The 12,299-nt window shown below is 43.2% G+C and overlaps 1 protein-coding gene and 1 non-coding gene across 3 annotated transcripts in view; both read left to right on the top strand.

Moving 5' to 3' along the window:
• The window catches only part of LOC106574953 (zinc finger protein OZF), a 153,233-nt gene that overhangs the window by 134,420 nt on the left and 6,514 nt on the right, over window positions 1-12,299 (top strand). The window lies entirely within an intron of this gene.
• trnav-uac (transfer RNA valine (anticodon UAC)) lies at window positions 6,584-6,657 on the top strand. The gene has a single exon. It is a non-coding gene; the product is annotated as a tRNA-Val (tRNA).

Below are 12,299 nucleotides of genomic sequence, written 5' to 3'. Positions count from 1 at the left end.
AAACCAAACTAAAATTAGTGCAAAGCAAAAAGATAATGGTGGCTAAATGCCAGAGGGGATAATCATTAACATAAAGAGGAGTTACTATGTGTGTGACATAAGGATGAAACCTGTATGAAAAAGTGTGTGCCAAGGCTAGAAAGTTAGTTCGTTTTCATGAACCAGCAAGGCTGATATTACTCTGTAATAAAAGTCTATTTGAACTCACAGGCTCCGGTATTTGAGAAATATTATTGACTGAATATTTCCACAACATAGGCAGACACTCTTCACTCTTCCAACGAAACTCCAGATATAACACCCTTTTATCGGTGCCCTGCTCCGAAAAACACAATGCTCTCCCCTTCTCTGCTCTTCTGAGACGCATGAAATCATAACAAAACCACTACTGGCCACTCTGACTGACTACCTTTCCTAATGCCTCCTTCACCATCTTCCTGACCTCAAATGACCAAAAAAAACGATGTTCGTTTACAACTTTTTGTATTTTTGTTAAACTTTTCGTTGTCTCCGTCTTCCATTCATTCTTACCAACTTTACTCAACTGGGAGCCATCAGACTCGAACAGCACTTCCGCTTCGCCATATTTCCCTACCCAAAACCAGACACACCCCGCTACGGACTAACTCCTGCATGTAGAATCCTGCATTGAAGAAATTTAACAACTACAGTTTAAAGGGGAATTTCACCCTGGCTCTGCTGTGGCATATAGTCATTAGTATAAGAACATTCCGTTTTTGTAATAAACTTCAAAATTATCCAAACCACAAGCTAGAACTAGTAAGTTTTAATTTCACTGGTAGAATCGGGAAGTTTCTACTTCCTGTGTATTAATCTGCTCATAGTGAACCACCAAGTCCCGCATTCATAGCAGGCATGGCGGGAGTTGAACAGCTGTTGTCAAGTCGAGAGAGAGAGAGCGTAAGGGAGTTTGAGGCACCAATCTTGAATGTCATTGAGTGACTAGAAAAACAGTCTGAGGGTGAGTTATTGGCAGATGTAATCACCAAAGTCTGAAAAATCAATAATCAAATCAATCAATATTACGGTCTGTTGAGCTGTATCTGAACAGCCAATTACATGTTTTGCTTTGCCTCAGGTGAGGTGACATCAGCTCACCTACTTTAAAATATGTCCACCCTGGATGACAGACGAAAAGGATAGCTGTAGAGACATCAACTCTCCACTAGGAGGTGCTGGCCAGCCTATTGTCTTTTCTGATAGTGGATATAAGGTTGAAGATATCATGTTGTTTCAAACGTACAAATTCAACATATATTCAACCTATTTATACAAGGTTTAACTATGTTGAAAATTGGTTAAAATGATGCCATAATCCTGTGGTTGAACCTCAAAACAACACTTTTTCCAATGTACAGTATTCTACACGTACATTCCACGTCACAATACGTTGACAAATTATGTTGAAACGACGTTGATTCAACCAGTTTGTGCCCAGTTGGCACCTTGTCAGTTGTGCTGTGTTTTGTTAGGTTCTACTGAAAGATATTAACTTGGATTTGCCCTTAGGGTTGAATACCCTCTGGCTTCCGACAATTAAACAATTTGTGGTGAGAACCAATATAGATAATTAGATATGATATTGATTTTGTTTGATATAGATATGAGCAAGGCATATTGTGATATTGGTTTATCCTTGCTGTTAACCTACATTTTTATGTATAGTAGAACAGCCTATGTGACTGTTGCTGGAGGCTCAAAACCTTCTCAATTTAGCATAGTTAAATGATGGACCATGGGCTATCAATTGATTCCTATTGTATTCAAACTGTTTAGGTATGTTAGACACCCAGAACAATCACACTTGGCCCAAAGAGCATTCAGCATCACTTTTCTGGACTTCACAAAGCCATGGAAGTGAAGTGTAGACAGTTGCATTGTAATTCATTGAAATAGATATTATCTCAGTGGAGGCTGAGAGGAGGATGGCTCATAATAATGGCTAGGACGGAACGAGAGTGAAGTACATCGAAAAAAGCTAAAGAAAACTGCAAGACTGAATAGGAGAAAAAACAAGCAACAAACAAAGAAGATAGGCTTTTGAAAAATAACTATTTTTCATAAAATTGTAGTTATCTTAGCTAGCTGAATTGTTTACCAGTTGCTAAGCAGTTGCTAGGGACTCTTTTGGAAGAAGCTAGCTAGCTAACGAAGAACAACAAAGAATATCTAGTTAACAGAAGAAAAGAAAGAGAAAATCAGGACAGAAGAAAAAGGATATCAAAGTGAAACAGTTCTCTAAAGACATAAGAGACAATAATACAAGAAACAACACTTCTGTAGCTTGTCAACTATGTGTCTGTCTATCCCTGTTCTCTCCCCTCTGCACAGGCCATAAAAACGCTTCACACCGCGTGGCCGCTGCCACTCTAACCTGGTGGTCCCAGCGCGCACGACCCACGTGGAGTTCCAGGTCTCCGGCAGCCTCTGGAACTGCCGGTCTGCAGCCAACAAGGCTGAGTTCATCTCAGCCTATGCTACCCTCCAGTCCCTAGACTTCCTGGCGCTGACGGAAACATGGATTACCACAGATAACACTGCTACTCCTACTGCTCTCTCTTCGTCTGCCCACGTGTTCTCGCATACCCCTAGAGCATCGAGCCAGCGGGGTGGTGGCACTGGAATCCTCATCTCTCCCAATTGGACATTCTCTCTTTCTCCCCTGACCCATCTGTCTATCTCCTCATTTGAATTCCATGCACAGTTACCAGCCCTTTCAAGCTTAACATCCTTATCATTTATCGCCCTCCAGGTTCCCTTGGAGAGTTCATCAATGAGCTTGACGCCTTGATAAGTTCATTTCCTGAGGATGGCTCACCTCTCACAGTTCTGGGTGACTTTAACCTCCCCACGTCTACCTTTGACTCATTCCTCTCTGCCTCCTTCTTTCCACTCCTCTCCTCTTTTGACCTCACCATCTCACCTTCCCCCCCGACTCACAAGGCAGGCAATACGCTTGACCTCATCTTTACTAGATGCTGTTCTTCCACTAATCTCATTGCAACTCCCCTCCAAATCTCTGACCACTACCTTGTATCCTTTTCCCTCTTGCTCTCATCCAACACTTCTCACTCTGCCCCTACTCGGATGGTATTGCGCCGTCCCAACCTTCGCTCTCTCTCTCCCGCTACTCTCTCCTCTTCCATCCTATCATCTCTTCCCTCTGCTCAAACCTTCTCCAACCTATCTCCTGATTCTGCCTCCTCAACCCTCCTCTCCTCCCTTTCTGCATCCTTTGATTTTCTCTGTCCCCTATCCTCCAGGCCGGCTCGGTCCTCCCCTCCTGCTCCGTGGCTCGACGACTCACTACGAGCTCACAGAACAGGGCTCCGGGCAGCCGAGCGGAAATGGAGGAAAACTCGCCTCCCCTGCGGACCTGGCATCCTTTCACTCCCTCCTCTCTACATTCTCCTCTTCTGTCTCTGCTGCTAAAGCTACTTTCTACCACTCTAAATTCCAAGCATCTGCCTCTAACCCTAGGAAGCTCTTTGCTACCTTCTCCTCCCTCCTGAATCCTCCTCCCCCTCCCCCCCTCCTCCCTCTCTGCGGATGACTTCGTCAACCATTTTGAAAAGAAGGTTGACGATATCCGATCCTCGTTTGCTAAGTCAAACGACACCGCTGGTCCTGCTCACACTGCCCTACCCTGTGCTTTGACCTCTTTCTCCCCTCTCTCTTCAGATGAAATCTCGCGTCTTGTGACGGCCGGCCGCCCAACAACCTGCCCACTTGACCCTATCCCCTCCTCTCTTCTCCAGACCATTTCCGGAGACCTTCTCCCCTTCCTCACCTCGCTCATCAACTCATCCTTGACTGCTGGCTACGTCCCTTCCGTCTTCAAGAGAGCGAGAGTTGCACCCCTTCTGAAAAAACCTACACTCGATCCCTCCGATGTCAACAACTACAGACCAGTATCCCTTCTTTCTTTTCTCTCCAAAACTCTTGAACGTGCCGTCCTTGGCCAGCTCTCCTGCTATGTCTCTCAAAATGACCTTCTTGATCCTAATCAGTCAGGTTTCAAGACTGGGCATTCAACTGAGACTGCTCTTCTCTGTGTCACGGAGGCTCTCCGCACTGCTAAAGCTAACTCTCTCTCCTCTGCTCTCATCCTTCTAGACCTATCTGCTGCCTTTGATACTGTGAACCATCAGATCCTCCTCTCCACCCTCTCCGAGTTGGGCATCTCCGTAGCGGCCCACGCTTGGATTGCGTCCTACCTGACAGGTCGCTCCTACCAGGTGGCGTGGCGAGAATCTGTCTCCGCACCATGCGCTCTCACCACTGGTGTCCCCCAGGGCTCTGTTCTAGGCCCTCTCCTATTCTCGCTATACACCAAGTCACTTGGCTCTGTCATATCCTCACATGGTCTCTCCTATCATTGCTATGCAGACGACACACAATTAATCTTCTCCTTTCCCCCTTCTGATAACCAGGCGGCGGATCGCATCTCTGCATGTCTGTCAGACATATCAGTGTGGATGACGGATCACCACCTCAAGCTGAACCTCGGCAAGACGGAGCTGCTCTTCCTCCCGGGGAAGGACTGCCCGTTCCATGATCTCGCCATCACGGTTGACAACTCCCTTGTGTCCTCCTCCCAGAGTGCTAAGAACCTTGGCGTGATCCTGGACAACACCCTGTCGTTCTCCACTAACATCAAGGCGGTGACCCGATCTTGTAGGTTCATGCTCTACAACATTCGCAGAGTACGACCCTGCCTCACACAGGAAGCGGCGCAGGTCCTAATCCAGGCACTTGTCATCTCCCGTCTGGATTACTGCAACTCGCTGTTGGCTGGGCTCCCTGCCTGTGCCATTAAACCCCTACAACTCATCCAGAACGCCGCAGCCCGTCTGGTGTTCAACCTTCCCAAGTTCTCTCACGTCACCCCGCTCCTCCGCTCTCTCCACTGGCTTCCAGTTGAAGCTCGCATCCGCTACAAGACCATGGTGATTGCCTACGGAGCTGTGAAGGGAACGGCACCTCCATACCTTCAGGCTCTGATCAGGCCCTACACCCAAACAAGGGCACTGCGTTCATCCACCTCTGGCCTGCTGGCCCCCCTACCTCTGAGGAAGCACAGTTCCCGCTCAGCCCAGTCAAAACTGTTCGCTGCTCTGGCACCCCAATGGTGGAACAAGCTCCCTCACGACGCCAGGACAGCGGAGTCAATCACCACCTTCCGGAGACACCTGAAACCCCACCTCTTTAAGGAATACCTAGGATAGGATAAAGTAATCCTTCTAACCCCCCCCCCCGCCCTTAAAAGATTTAGATGCACTATTGTAAAGTGGTTGTTCCACTGGATATCATAAGGTGAATGCACCAATTTGTAAGTCGCTCTGGATAAGAGCGTCTGCTAAATGACTTAAATGTAATGTAATGTAAATGTAACGAATGGAACGGCATCAAACACCTGGAAACCATGGAAACCTTGTGTTTGTATTTGATACCATTCCAACCATTATCACCAGCCTGGCCTCCCCAATTAAGGTGCCACCAACCTCCTGAGTTTGGTATCCATATCAGTTTGATATTGATATATATATTTTCCATATTGGTGCCCATCACTTAAAACAATGGAGTCTGACAGTTGACTGGGTGGTACTGCTTCCCTCTGCACTTTCTGTGGGAATGAGTTAGTAGATACAACATGTATCAGATAGAGATGGTGTGATGATCAGTTTTCTGTGGGAATGAGTTAGTAGACACAACATGTATCAGATAGAGATGATGTGATGATCAGTTTTCTGTGGGAATGAGTTAGTAGACACAACATGTATCAGATAGAGATTTTGTGATGATCAGTGTTCTGTGGGAATGAGTTAGTAGACACAACATGTATCAGATAGAGATGGTGTGATGATCAGTTTTCTGTGGGAATGAGTTAGTAGACACAACATGTATCAGATAGAGATGATGTGATGATCAGTTCTCTGTGGGAATGAGTTAGTAGACACAACATGTATGAGATAGAGATGGTGTGATGATCAGTTCTCTGTGGGAATGAGTTAGTAGACACAACATGTATCAGATAGAGATGATGTGATGATCAGTTTTCTGTGGGAATGAGTTAGTAGATACAACATGTATCAGATAGAGATGATGTGATGATCAGTTCTCTGTGGGAATGAGCTAGTAGACACAACATGTATCAGATAGAGATGGTGTGATGATCAGTTCTCTGTGGGAATGAGTTAGTAGACACAACATGTATCAGATAGAGATGATGTGATGATCAGTTTTCACCACTAGTTTGGGATAATTTTTTACTACTAAATTACTATTTCTTTAATTATAAACAAGCTGTGAAATGACTGACTACATGTGTTTATTAAATTGTATTTTCAAAACTAGATTTGTTATGTTAGTCATTGATAATATGTTTGGAAAACAACATTCAAGCCAACTAAATTGATCTGCCAATGAAAAATAAAGTTTGTATATGAATTTGTGCTGATCAAACTCTTCACTTTTGTGTAATGAATTACAAAAAAATATGTTTCAAGTGACATATTTACTGTTTTTCTGAAGCTGAACAAAACAGGAAGTTGAAATGAAAGTCCCGTGTGGCTCAGTTGGTAGAGCATGGTGTTTACAACGCCAGGGTTGTGGGTTTGATTCCCACGGGGGACCAGTACGAAGAAAAAAATGTATGAAATGTATGCATTCACTACTGTAAATCGCTCTGGATAAGAGCGTCTGCTAAATTAATAAATGTAAAATGTTTTAAGTTCCTGGGCCTACACATCACAGACAAACTGAAAAGGTCCACCCACACAGACAGTGTGGCGAAGAAGGCGCAATAGCGCCTCTTCAACCTCAGGAGGCTGAAGAAATTTGGCTTGTCACCCAAAACCCTGGCAAACTTTTACAGATGCACAATTGAGCATCCTGTCGGGCTGTATCATAGCCTAGTACGGCAACTGCACCGCCATCAACCGCAAGACTCTCCAGAGGGTGGTGAGGTCTGCACAACGCATCACCAGTGGGCAAACTACCTGCCCTCCTTGACAGCTACAGCACCCAATGTCACAGGAAGGCCAAAAAGATCATCAAGGACAACAACCACCCGAGCAACTGCCTGTTCACACCGCTATCATCCAGAAGGTGAGGTCAGTACATGTGCATCAAAGCGGGGACCGAGAGATTGAAAAACAGCTTCTATCTCAAGGTCATCAGACTGCTAAACCGCAATCACTAACTCAGAGAGGCTGCTGCCTACATTGAGCCCCAGTCACTAGACACTTTAATAAATGAATCACTAGTCACTTTAAACAATGCCACTTTAAATAATGGCACTTTAATCATGTTTACATATCTTACATTACTCATGTCACCTGTATATACCGTATTTTATACCATCTATTGCAACATGCCTATGCCGCTCGGCCATCGGTCATCCATTTACTTATTTGTACATATTCTCATTCACCCCTTTAGATTTGTGTGATATAGGTAGTTGTTAGGGAATTGGTAGATTACTTGTTAGGTATTACTGCACTGTCGGAACTTGAAGCACAAGCATTTCGCTAACATCTGCTGACCATGTGTATGTGACCAATAAAATGTGATTTGATTTGAGCATCACAAAGCTAAATCTGACCTATTCTCTAACATGTTTTTTCAGCATAATCAGCTGTGAGACCTGCTAGAGTACTGTAACTTTATTGATCTACTGAATCATTGTAGTTTTGGGGGGTTATCTTTACAGTAAATATAATGCTTTTGTTTAATTCATGGAATTAAAAATAATACATGTTTATTGATCTACTCAATACATGTCATGACACCTCTACACATTGGGACAAGCCTATTTGCTAGTCACCAATATTCTCTAAATCAAATCAGCGATGACTGTTGTCATGACGTTGGCCTGTGGGTAAGGTTTATGACCCCCCCCCTTCCCCCATAAATACCTTTCTCCCTTCCCCTCTCTGACCCTACTGAAGGACTTGAATAGCCTGTGTTAAATATAGAGAGTCTGGGAACATCAAACAAATGGGGAAAGGAACCATATTTTGGTAATAAAACCAGTTGGAAATATGCTTTGGAACGTAATGAGTATGGATGTCAGTTCGTTGGTATCTGAGACATTATGATTGATGACAGGATGACATAAACTGTACCTGAGAAAGTATACACCCTCTAGTTATCAGAGTAACATGGAATTGTTATGCAATTGAAATGCTTTGATATTGAAATTGTTAGGAGATGAAATGTAATTTTAGCTTCCAAATGAGAGATTTGGGTTTTCATAAGGAAAGTGCCCTGCTCGATCAGTGGCCCAACCCTGTGAAGAGGAGGGGTTATAAACGATGAAACACATCCTTCCCCCCTCTCCACTATATAAGCCTTTGACGAAAAGATAACCAGGTTGTTCCAGCACGTGAGGTCTGCAGCCTCTACGTTAGAAGGACAACACATGTCAAGGACAGAACTAAGCCAACCTCGGCATGAGCTATGGTATGAACTGGTATGAACTTTGAGCTTATTCACTACAGAAGTGCTACTTCCTAGCCGTTGAGTTAGCAGCGGCCGCTGTAGACGTGGGCTAGGAAAGGACGGACGACGGATCCAGTCTAACAGACGGACGAAGATACCACCACGTATCCAATTCACCACCAGAGACATTCTTCCAAGTACAGGGAGATCTGTTGGCCAACCCGGCCAGCATCTACGACCAATCTACCGAAGCGCAGCTCAGAGTAAATATTTATTGCATTTTCCTTTTCCAAATGGGCGGTAATTTAGAATGCATAAGATAATGTATTTACGATAGCATAGCTGCTGTTACTTCGTTCCTAAATCTTCCCGCTCTTTCATTCAAGCCCAACCCCCTGTCCTTTGTGTAACCAGCTTTCATACAGGTTCCGTCCACCAGGACGTTTTCTGTATGACATCATTTGTATTCTGTGTATATGTAATTCTGTGTGATTAGTTTAGGTATTTACTAAATAAATAATTAAACCCAATTTCGTATTGCTGATTCAACTTGTTAGCCAGGGTTCGTGAAGATAGCCAAGAATTTACAACTTTCATTATGAGACTGAAAATAAGATAAGGGTTAATATTGACTGCTATCGATGTAAAATATTACTAAGTATTTTAAGAGTTTATTCGGAAGATAACGGCTCTATAAACGTTCTTCCGTGGTGCCCCGACTTTCTAGTTAATTACATTTACATGATTAGCTTAATCAGGTAATATTAATTACAGAGAGAATTTTATAGGTTAGCATGTCATATCACTTAATCCGGCATAGCCAAAGACACGACACTGTTTAACAGTCTTGTGGCCTGGAGATAGAAGTGGTTTCATTCTCTCTGTCCCAGCTTTGATGCACCTGTACTGTCTCCACCTGATAGATGGTAGCAGGGTGAACAGGCCGTGTCTCTGGTGGCTGAGATTCTTGATGATCTTCTTGGCCTTCCACAGAGATCATCTACAATGCATATGTAATGGGTTGAAAAACTTAGACACTAAAACAGACAGCTCTTTAGTTTTTTAAACCAAGTTTTATTTGTGTAGCTAATCAATCTCACTTTTATATTCTACATGCTTTAGCAGTAGTTAGTCCATCAGTCCAATAGATGGCGCTGTTGCACTGTGGTAGTGGGGGACAGGAAGTTCCGGTTTGGCGCGCACCATTCTTCATAATAAAGAAAACACCCGAACTGTGCTTTCCGTTTCTCTTTATTTCTACAGGTATGTAATAGCACGTTTAAACTGCCTAATATCGAAAGAACGTCATAACATGTTAGATAACAAATCCGTCAAGATATTGGCGCGGCAGGTAACCTAGTGGTTACAGCGTTGGGCCAGTAACCGAAAGGTTGCTGGATTGAATCCCCGAGCTGACCAGGTAAAAACATGTCGTTCTGCACCTGAACAAGGCAGTTAACCCACTGTTCCCCCGTAGGCCAGGCCGTCATTGTAAATAATGTGTTCTTAACTGACTTGCCTAGTTAGATAACGGTAAAATAAAATCATGTTTGGGAAAGGTTTTGTCTTATTTTCTTGTCCACCCGAGTGAGCGAAGAACGTGATAAAAAATATGTTACAAGCACACGGAGCGGTGTCCACCACACGTTTTCAATTGTGAGACTTTCCAGGTTCACACTCTGGTTTTCGCCTGGGGATGTTCTGTACAAAAACGTCGTGGAAAGTTGCAGATAGAAATGCTGTGAATAGAACTGACATTATTCATTGGAATCGGAGGCATGTTTGTTCTACATAATACATTTCTATCTGAATGTGTCCAACGTCTCCATCCTCCTCCTGGAAGCAGCCCTGGTATTCGCTTGTCCCTACCTATGTGAAACTAGCCACAATAACGATTAGCCACAATAGTAGAATTTGTATTGAAAGCAATGCAAACTGATACAAATTAATGGAATCATGTAATATTTGGACTAAATAACGCTAAACATGGTTGCAGTGTTACTTAACTTAAAATAAATTACAATAATTCATTAATTTGAAAATAAACAGAACAAACGGTTGAAATCCCACTGTGGATGTTATAGACCACATTATTGCATTGGGGACATTTTTATATGAACTTATGAAACGGGTTGGATTGTGCACCCATATAACAGTGACACCCACCTAATACAATTACCAAGAGTTAACACCTATTAATATCTTAGCTCTTACTGCAGGACTTTGACTGAAAAATCACCTTCCCAGTCAGTCTATTGCAGGGATACTCCAGTACTATTTGAGAAGGTCCAGTCACACACATTTCCTAGGTGGCAAAGGTCCAGATGGATATTGTCATTTGTTGGCATAGTAACAAATCCCTAACTTGAAACCCATACGACCCCAAACTGTTCACAACCCCCTTGTTGGTGGAGAAAATATTTTGCCGTTTTAAAGGTAATATCCCACAACTCTACGCATTTTGTGATGCGGCCGAGATGGGTTTTTTGGCTGTTTCGAAGCAAATTTCCTGCAATTCGACACGGTTCCATTTCTGTGTGTTTATATGATACCAGGGGTCGAAGCCCAACCCAAAAATGATGTGTATATTTTTGGGGCACCCGAGGTCCGTATGGATCCCGTTCAGTTGCAGTCCGCCAGTTGAATATGGAGGATCTTTTGTTTGTGTTGGACATTTATATTGCACTCTACAGCCTTACCTATGGATTGTTCAGCCTACTCAGTGACACCCACAGAACACAACTATGTCGAGTTTACACAAATATTAGCATCTCCGCTCTATTGCAGGACTCTGAAACCACTGTTGTCCGGGAGTTGAACCCCGTCAGCTAAATTGTCATGATAATCAGTGGTTTAAAGTTTCTCTGTACATTTTTGATCAGTTGATCATAGCAAAAAATATTTTTGCATTTCCGCATTGATTCTCATTGCCAATAGGCTCAGGATAACTCCTGATAAAGTTGGGTAGCTGATGGGTCTATTCAGCGCTTAAATAGACTAAATGATTAGTCACAGGAACCAGGACTAATAAAGCCAATGCAACTGCCTGTTTTACAAACGCTAGGCCTACCACATGGATGGACATTCATAAAATTCCATTGCAGACCGGCACTGTAGGATACACCCTAGTAAGGACGGACGGACCGACGCTGACTTCTTTTTAATGCCTTTTTTTTACTTGGCCCAAACATTAAACCTCGACCAAATCTGAACCAATCACTCAGACATCATTAGGCAGGTTTCCATTGACTCGGGTGCATTCGACAAAAGTAATGTGGCTAAAATACGATGAAGACACTATTATTCAGGAAAAAAGTACTTAGTGATGCCTAAAACATACTCAATGTTTTTTTGTCATTTATGCATTTATGTAAATTCAGGAAATCTACTATAGATTAAGTTCACTTAAGTTGTGTGGCTTCATTTAAAGCATGTACTTTGTGTCTAATGTGAATTAATTAATATTTTCTTGCCAATGCTTAGCTACCTGATCCATTGAAATGAGAACAGTGCTTGACTTGGACAGGAGCTCACCGGAGCTGAGTACCCTCACCTCAAATGTCTACTGTTTGAGCTCATGTTCCTCTTATAGAATATTAGTTCAACAGTATTGTGGGGCTCCTGCACCTAAATATAAACAGTACCGGTACCTATTTCAGTCCAAGTCATGTGGTGAATTAGATAATTGAACAAGAAGCAATATAATATATTTTTAGAGAATAAAGAAAGTACCGGAACTGTCAAGACTAACTTTTGTGTCCGTTTCTCTTTATTACTACAGGTCGACTCAGGTATGAGGCCGGTAACATCAACAGTGAGGGCAAACCCAACCT

This window comes from Salmo salar, chromosome ssa16, assembly GCF_905237065.1.
Source record: "Salmo salar chromosome ssa16, Ssal_v3.1, whole genome shotgun sequence".
Classification (NCBI taxonomy): Eukaryota; Metazoa; Chordata; class Actinopteri; order Salmoniformes; family Salmonidae; genus Salmo; species Salmo salar.
This window is presented reverse-complemented; position numbering and strand designations above follow the sequence as displayed.